This window comes from Fragaria vesca, linkage group LG7 (genome assembly GCF_000184155.1).
Source record: "Fragaria vesca subsp. vesca linkage group LG7, FraVesHawaii_1.0, whole genome shotgun sequence".
Taxonomy (NCBI): Eukaryota; Viridiplantae; Streptophyta; class Magnoliopsida; order Rosales; family Rosaceae; genus Fragaria; species Fragaria vesca.
The window spans coordinates 17,515,065-17,522,155 of NC_020497.1; the positions used below are offsets into that span (position 1 = coordinate 17,515,065).

Genomic DNA, 7,091 nt, shown 5'->3' on the forward strand with positions numbered 1-7,091 from the left:
CTGTTCGGCGAGGGTAGGAGGCGAGTCATATTTTCCACCTCATCCAGTTTCTCTCATAGGTTACTAGTTAACCTACCTATGTATTTTCTTCTTTCCTAGTAGTTGCTCTGATAACCTTGGGATGTTTTAAGTGTTGTTGTTGTTGTTGTTAATGTTGTGAGTTAAGAGCTTGTGACTCCATCTATGAGTGTTGAAAAAGGTTTATTTGGTATGTTATATGAGAGATTAAATTCATGAAATTATTTCGATTTATTATGTTGGTTGAGGTGGTGGATGTTTATTTGGGGGAGCGGATGACTCCAGAAGATGTGGATTGAATTGTTTTAGAAGTGTTTGGGTTTTGGTGATTTTTCTTCCAGGTAGGGTTACTCATTTTCAAGGGAAGTTATACCAAAATTTTGGTAGAATTTCCCTTGAGGTGGGTCCCGCAGGGTTTATTCCGGATTTCAAGGGGAAATCCGGGGTAGGTCCTGACAATTATAAGAACAAACTCAATCAAAAATCCAACTCATGAACACAAACGAACAAGAGAGATGAAAACAAACTAAAGTAATTGAATAGATAGTAAAAGAAAAAATGAGGTCTGAGTTTAGATTACACTTTGAGTATTGAAACAAGGAACTACGCCGGGGATTACAAAGGAGAAGGCACGTCAAGAGAAGTCCTAAACTAGGGCTTGAGTTCGGAGAGGAATTTCTGAAGGAGATGAAAGACGTTGTTTTTCTGCGGCAAAGAGTGACCCTTTTTCACGTCTCCAACTCCTCATACATATAGAGAATGTATGAACAGCTGCTATTAGGGTTAGAGAACCTTTAATTTTCGTCCATGGGCTCGCCGTTGTGGTCTGGGCCTTGAAATTGAAGTTTCGGTCCAAATCAGAAATTCGGGCAGACTGACATTCGGTCACTCAAACGGTCATAACTTCTTCTCCAAAATAGTTATTGACGATCCGCAAAAAGTTATGGAAACTAGACTCTTCTAGCTTTCCGTTGATATAAGGCTCATCTCTTGGATCATTGTGAACTGATCACAATACTCTGTCGAAGTTGACTGACTATTCCTGACAGATTTTCTGATTTCTTTCCTTGCGCCATATGGATTCCTCTTCCTTCAAGATTTCTCCTCATATGCTTCTTTTGGGCTCCTCGGCTTTATTCGCAACCTAAAAACACAAACTAAGTTAAAATCAATATTATTAAAGGAATTACATAGCTAAATAGGGTCAGAAATACATTAAGAACGTTGCATAAAATGCACCTATCACCGGATTGGTGGGACTTCACCCTGAAACCTCGAAAGAATCAAGCAAAAGTTGTCATAACCACTACAGAGAAAGACCAACCATCCAATGCCTCCAATGTCACATAGTCAGGTATGAGTGGTAAGGTATCTATGAATAGGTCCTGGATTATTGATACAGGAACATCAGATCACATGTGTAATGATCCTAGCCTCTTGAAAACATTAAAACCCTCCTCTCAAAATATTGTTTCTACCGCTGATGGTACTCCAACTCCTGTTACCGGAGAAGGCTCTATTGTCCTATCAAACACATTAACCCTTGATTCTGTATTAGTCGTCCCTTCATTGTCATAGAATCTTCTCTTAGTTGGTCAAATCATTCAAGAATTATCATGTATTGTCACCTTTTATCCGTCTTTCTGTGTATTTCAGGATATTCTAACACGGCGGATTTTGGGTTATGGAGTGAGAAAAGGGAAATTGTACTACCTAGATCTGAGAGAGACAGGAGAGAAACATATGCAGTCTTTGGGTCAAGCTAATCAGGTCAATAGAGCTGAGAGTGCTACGAAAGATGTATGACACCGCAGGTTGGGTCATCTAAACTTCGGTTATCTTAAGAAGCTGCAACCACAATTATTTTCGGGTGTCGACTATTCAGATTTTCATTGCGACATATGTGAACTGGCCAAGAGCCACCGTATTTCATATTCACCAAGCCTAAATAAAAGTCTTGTTCCATTTATGAGGATTCACTCTGACGTGTGGGGTCCTACAGAAATTCCTTCTCTCTCTAGCGCCCGGTATTTTGTGACGTTTATTGATGATTGTACCCATACGACTTGGGTGTCTCTATTGAAGAACAAGAGCGATGTTTATTCTAGATTCAAAGAATTTCACAAGATGGTGTCCACACAGTATCAACAGGTTGTTCGAGTTTTCCAGTCTGACAATGGCGGAGAATATATTAATGGTCCTATGCAAGATTTTATGAAGTTACATGGAATTCGACATCAGACTTCAAATACTTATACTCATCAGCAAAATGGATTGGCAAAGAGGAAAAATCGGCAGTTGCTTGAAGTTGTCTGTGCCTCTTTGTTTAGCATGAATGTACCTGTAGAATATTGGGGAGAAGCTGTGACATCTGCTGCCTACCTCATTAATCGTACCCCTTCTCGGGTTGTTGAATATGAAAACCCTCTACAACAGCTTCAGAATCTTCTCTCGGTTCCTTCGTTGCCTAACTTGGAGCCTCGTGTATTTGGATGTACAGTGTATGTTCATATTCCAAAACAACAACGAAGTAAGCTTGATCCCCGTGCAAGGAAGTGTATCTTTGTGGGTTATGCAGATTTTCAAAAGGGATATAGATGTTATGATCCTCTTACAGACACCATGCATGTATCTCTTGATGTTTCTTTTCGTGAATCTGAGCCTTATTACTCACGGGGCGTATCCGAGTCTTCCCTTCAGGGGGAGAGAGGTTGTGAAGGGAATTCTAGACATTTATTTGAGTTTGAAGAATTTGAAAAGTTGGAAAATTTGGAGTCTAGATTCGGAATTGACAAAGCTACAAACAATAATAGTCATAGTCATGGAATTGATGCACATGACGCAGATGTCACATGGGTGGCCGACATGAGGACCCCACCAGCTGAGCCACACATCTCTAAGCCAAGCCAAGGTTCTTCAGGCGGAGAAACACATGGAACCCGTGTCTGTGCTGAGCCGCGCATCCCTGAGCCAAGCCGACCAAGCCAAGCTGGGACCCCAACTGAAGAGGCAATTGCATGTGTCGACAACGACACTGGTTCTGCACTTGTCCCTGCAACAATCCTGAAACCCACAGATTTGACAGAAAATTGTCCTTAAAATGCTTCGTCAGATGTTTTCCCTTTCTCAACGCCATTAACCCAAGAATCTGCTGCGAATGTCCCTACTCAGGTACCTTTAGATTCAAACCAATTATATGAGGTAGATAATTTTGCAACTAGGAAATCACAGAGGGTCACCAAGGGTATTTCAAAGAAACAATATGAACCAGACATCAAAGCCAAAACTAAATATCCTATAGCTAATTACATGTCTAACCAGAGGTTGGCTGGGTAACACGCTCTTATCATTAATCAATTATCCAGTGTTTCTATTCCTAGTACTGTACAGGATGCAATGACGGATCCCAAATGGACTCAGGCGATGAACGAAGAATTAGAGGCATTACAGAAAAACTCGACTTGAGATATTGTGCCTAAATCAGCTGGGAAGAAGACAGTTGGATGTCGTTGGGTATTCACCGTAAAATTGAAAGCAGATGGGAGCATTGACAGGTATAAAGCACGGTTGGTTGCCAAAGGATATACCTAGCGGTATGGCATTGATTATGAAGAAATGTTTGCGCCTGTAGCAAAGATCAACACTGTACGAATCTTGATTTCACTTGCAGCAACTAAAGATTGGCCTCTGCAACAATTTGATATGAATAATGTTTTCCTCAATGGAAACTTGGAGGAATAGGTGTATATGGACATGCCTCCAGGAGTCAAAAGTAGACCGTGCAATGCTGGCAAGGTTTGTAAGTTGAAGAAGTCCTTGTATGGTTTGAAGCAATCTCCAAGAGCTTGGTTTGGAAGATTCTCCAAATCAATGAAGACATTTGGTTATAGACAAAGCAACTCAGATCACACTTTGTTCATCAAGCGTAACCAGGGTAAGATCACTGCTTTGATTGTGTATGATGATGATATGATTGTCACAAGGGATGACCCAAAGGAGATGGAGGCTCTACAAAAGTATCTTTCAAAGGAGTTTGAGATGAAGGACCTTGGAAAGTTGAAGTATTTTCTCGGAATTGAAGTTCCAATCTCAAAGAATGGAATTTCTTTATCCCAACGAAAGTATGTACTTGACATGTTAGTTGAAACCGGCATGCTTGACTGCAAGCCTGTTGAGACACCAATTGAGATGAATCACAACCTTGCCATCTATCCAAATCAAGTTCCAGCTGATAAACGAAGGTACCAACGTCTAGTAGGGAGACTTATTTATCTTTCTCATACTAGACCTGATATTGCTTATGCTGTGAGTGTGGTTAGTCAATTTATGCATTGTCCTAGCAAAGAGCATATGGATGCAGTGTATCGTATTCTGAAGTATCTTAAGATGGCATATGGAAAAGGTTTGTTGCTTGAAAAGAAGATGGGTGAATTGGAAGTTGTAGGGTACACCGATACTGATTAGGCTGGTGATAAGACAGACAGACGATCTACATCTAGGTATTTTACATTTGTTAGAGGAAACCTTGTAACTTGGCGTAGTAAGAAACAGAAGGTTGTTGCCAAGTCAAGTGACGTGCTCGAAACCGGGCGCGTAATTTAAAAACCCTTTTGTTATCAGTATGTAGTATTGGCAAATAGGGTTCGATCAATCCGGGGACTTAAAGGGCGCTCCTGCAGCCATGGTTAATGAATCAGTAACTATATGTATTTACAAGTATTCAGCTACAAATATACAAATGGTACAATAGATAAAAAGGGGGGATTTTAGGATTTCGTTCTACGTTCCTACTAAAACAGAAAATAAAAGTATTATATACAAGTGATCGGTTCATTCAACATTTCAAACAGAGATAGATTCAAATTCTAACCACACATCAATGTGAAGTTTCATTCCCAATAATCTGAAGTCATGCAAATTCTAATTCAAAGAAACAATCTCGAAATACAAGCTTGAAGAAGTCATTGTATCCCATTAATTCTACTTTAATTGTCTAAGCATTTAAACTCTAGGAATATTAGGAATTTATATGGAGAAATAAAAGGTAAGAATTTCCCTTAATTTCCTTGATGTTTGCTGCATTATCTCCATATAAATTCGGCTGGAAACCCTAAAAAGATGGTGCCATTCTCCTCCTTTTATGTGACAGAATTTCGGCCTAATCCATGTAGGATTTGGTTTCCTTGCTTCATGTGGAATCCCTGTCTCAAGAGGAAAGAAAGTTTCCAAAATAATTCAGGAAAGTCAAAATAGGAAAGATTCAAAGTTAGTAAGTTTCCCCAATCAAAATAGGAAAGTTTCCCAAAATGAAATAGGAAAGTTTCTCCTTATCAAAACAGGAAAATTTCCTAGACGACTTATCCTTCTTAATCCGCCGTTTTTAGCTTCCTTTTTCACTTTTCCGCTCTTTTACCTTTACAATCACAAAACATGTTTAAAATGACAATGTTAAGAGAATAACATAACTAAATAAGGTAGGAAATACGTTAATATCGTAGCACTTTGTGCTCCTATCATCAAGTGCTGAAGCAGAATTTCGAGGTATGGCACATGGAGTTTGTGAGATGTTATGGATTCGTAATGTGTTGAAAGAATTGGGTTTTAAACTCAAACAACCTATGGCCTTGCATTGTGATAACATATCTGCAATTGAAATTGCTCATAATCTTGTTCAACATGACCGGACCAAACATGTGGAGGTAGATCGGCATTTTATCAAGGAAAACTTGGACAGGAAAATAATCTGTTTCCTTTTTGTGTATATAGAAGACCAATTGGCAGATGTTCTTATGAAATGAGTATCAAGGAAAATGTTTGACGACTCAGTTGGCAAGTTGGGCATGATTGATATCTATGCACCAACTTGAAGGGGAGTGTAGAATATTTGTAAATAATTACTTTCCTTGTATGTGTAGGTTAAATATTTTGTATAGATGTAGGAGATATTTTTCCTATTAGCACTACAATTGTATCTCTATATAAACCTCTAATATGGAGAAGAATATATATTGAAGCATTCCAAATCATATTGTGATAGCTAGTTTAAGGAAGGCTGTTTTGTTAAAATGAGCGTGTAATTGCTGTTCTAAACATTGGTGTTCTTGTGTATGGTTTAGTAATTATAGTCGGTAACTACATAAATTGATTTATGAACTAGCAGCAATGCTAGTGTTCCCCATGTATATACTTGTGATCAGGAGAAAACAAAGAAATGAAACTTAACCTCACTTCTCCCTAAATAACAAAGCAACTTTCTATGTGCTTGACTATGTACGATATGCGATAACCGAGCTGATGATTCTGAACCAAGTTTCTTTGCATTAATTTGTTTTTATCTTTTTTCATTAACACATAATTTGTTGACTATACTGCACAGGGAGTTTTATATGTACAAGCAGTACAACAACACATTGACACGACCCACCCCGAATTTCACCCTGAAACCCAGAGTAAGTCGTGCGGGGACCACCTCCAAGGAAAATTTACTGAAAAGATTAAGAAAATCTCCCTTGCAGATGGACAACCCTAACTCGAAAATTTCATATTACACTCTTAATTTAATGCTTCTGAATATCACATAATATACAAAATTCTAAAGTATTCAGAGCTACTAAACACAAGCGGAAGCAAGAAACACGAGTAGGTTGAACAGGTAACCTACTGATGAAAACTGGTCGAAAAGCGGGTGACTATGCCTCGTCTCCTACTAGATCCAACCCGAACTCTGCAGACTGGGCAATTTAAAACGAAGGGCCCAGGGGAAAACATTTAATAACGTCAGAGTGAGTGGACAAAAATAAATTAATAATTAAAATATTTATGTTTCCCCAAATTAATTTCTAAGAAAAAATCGAATGCATGCCGCAAGCGATAAAACCTTTATCCCATAAAATATCGAGCCTCTCAGACTCTATAATATATGTATGTATTTACACTCGTCCATACTCCCTATATAAATTCATGGGTCTATATAGGGCTACTACGCTCGCGTCCAACGCTCACGTCACGCCTTAATGCGGTGCTACACTACGCCCATCAAGGTGGACAGACGGGTGTATAAATATGTGCCCATA

At 38.9% G+C, this 7,091-nt stretch overlaps 1 pseudogene across 1 annotated transcript in view; it reads right to left on the reverse strand.

Moving 5' to 3' along the window:
- The window catches only part of LOC101309983, a 259,355-nt pseudogene that overhangs the window by 251,147 nt on the left and 1,117 nt on the right, over nucleotides 1-7,091 (reverse strand). Inside the window, exon 2 of the transcript XR_185360.1 lies at nucleotides 7,021-7,027. The product of XR_185360.1 is annotated as an uncharacterized LOC101309983 (transcript). The remainder of the gene's footprint in view (nucleotides 1-7,020; nucleotides 7,028-7,091) is intronic.